Genomic DNA, 2056 nt, shown 5'->3' on the forward strand with positions numbered 1-2056 from the left:
TTTAGAGTATGCTTTGGTTATCTACCGCTGCCTAATAAACTGCCCCAAAATTTATTATGCTCCCGGACTCTGTGAATCAACAATTCAACAGGGCACAGTGGGGATGGCTTGTTTCTGTTTCAGGATGTCTGGTGCCTCAACCGAGAAGATACAACAACTGGGAGTGACTTGAAAGGTGGGGTTCTAGAAACATTTGGTGGCTATTCACACGCCTGTCTAGATAGCCAGAAGGCTGAGCTCGGCTGGGATTGAAGATTGGAATGCCTCCATACACCTACCTCTCCCTGGGCCTGGGTCCACAGGGTAGTCAGATTTCTTATGTACATGGTAGCTCAGAGCTCCAAGAGCAAGTGTTCCAGCAACCAAGGAAAAGCTGCATGGCCTGATGATCTAGCCTTCAGAATACTCTAGGTTGGAGGAGTCACAATTCCTTTCAGATCCAAAGGGAAGAGATATAAGACTCTAATGGGAAGAGTATCAAAGGATATATCTGACTATCGAATATTTAGGAGGTTTGTTCACTATATAGAGAAATGAAACTCAAAGATTAAGCCAAAGACATGGTTGATATAATGTGGGTAATTTGCTTTTGTCAACATTTCCTTTAAAACTATTTTTTAAAAAATTGCTTGACAAAAAATATGCTATAAATGATATAGGTAATATTTCTCAAGTTATATTTCTTAGCTATTCCTAGAGTCATCCTATAAAACAAAAAGAAAACAAACAAAGTTTCTGTGGTCAAATAAGTTCAGAAAATGCTGCATGCTATACATATAACCCCCTCTTGGAAAGTCATAATGCATATTGACACATCAAGGCCTCTGAGAATCCTGCAGCAAATCAGTATTTATCTTCTGTCAGAGTTTAGATTTTTCTAAAGCTTATTTGAGCAAAGAAACTTAAAATTTTTCTTTTTGGGCTGTGATAACTGTTAAAAATCTTGCTGAACCAATATGCCTTGAGCTCTTTTTAAGAAAGGTTATCTAGACTCTAGATTCCAGAGCAAACTTTTTCTTTCTTTTTTTTTTTGGCATAAAGACAAACTTTATTGAGGCTCTCAGCACTAGTTCTTTCTCCTGCACAGTCTTGGTTCCCCGGAGACGTCCAGTCCGGCGGGCAGCAATGAGACCCACTTTGCGGCCAGCAGGGGCATCTCTGCGGATGGTAGAGGGCTTGCCGATGTGCTGGTGGTTGCCACCTCCAAAAGGATGCTCCACAGGATTCATGGCCACACCCTGTACTTGTGGCCAGCAGTTCCTCTTTTCCTTATATTTGTGGTAGGCCCGGCCAGCCTTCAAGATGGGTTTGTCAATTCGGCCACCTCCAGCCACCACACCAACCACAGCTCTGTTGGCTGAGGAGATAACCTTCTTGGAGCCAGAGGGCAGCTTCACACGGGTCTTCTTGGTCTCAGGGTTGTGGGAGATAACGGTGGCATAGTTCCCTGATGCCCGGGCCAGCTTGCCACGGTCTCCAGGCTTCTCCAGGCAGCACAGGATCGTACCCTCAGGCATGGTGCCCACAGGGAGCACATTGCCAATGTTGAGCTGGGCCTTCTTGCCGCAATACACAAACTGTCCCGTGTGAATGCCCTCGGCGGCAATGAACAGCTCTGTCCGCTTCTTAAACCGGTACGGATCCCGGAAGACCACCTTGGTGAGCAGCGCGCTGCGGCCCGGGTCGTGGATGATGTCCTTCACGATGCCCTTGATGTAGCCCTGCCGCTCGGCGAAATCCACGGCGCGCAGGCGCGCAGCGCCCTTACGGTGCTTCATGTGCGCCCGAAACACAGACCCGGCGCCCTTCCTCTGTCCACGGATCACACGGCCCATGGCGACGGGTCCAGCTCACTAGCGCGGCCGAAAGAGGACAGCAAACTTTTTCAGAACAGGTCCCAAAGTATTATTCAAGAACGTTTTCAATCTTTGTACATAGTTTTCAGAGCTTGACTTGAATATTTGCATTAGACGAATACAATCAGAATCTATGAGGTGGGGCCTGAGCATTGGAATTTTTTTTTTTTTTTTTTTTTTTTTTTTTTTTTTTTTTTTTT

The 2056-nt window shown here is 45.9% G+C and overlaps 1 pseudogene across 1 annotated transcript; it reads right to left on the reverse strand.

Moving 5' to 3' along the window:
* Positions 1-986: 986 nt before the first annotated feature.
* Positions 987-1873, reverse strand: LOC113219848 (annotated as a pseudogene). Its single transcript, XR_003306833.1, has one exon. The product of XR_003306833.1 is annotated as a 60S ribosomal protein L8 pseudogene (transcript).
* Between the last annotated feature and the right edge of the window lie 183 nt (positions 1874-2056).

Source organism: Piliocolobus tephrosceles, chromosome 1 (assembly GCF_002776525.5).
Source record: "Piliocolobus tephrosceles isolate RC106 chromosome 1, ASM277652v3, whole genome shotgun sequence".
NCBI lineage: Eukaryota > Metazoa > Chordata > Mammalia > Primates > Cercopithecidae > Piliocolobus > Piliocolobus tephrosceles.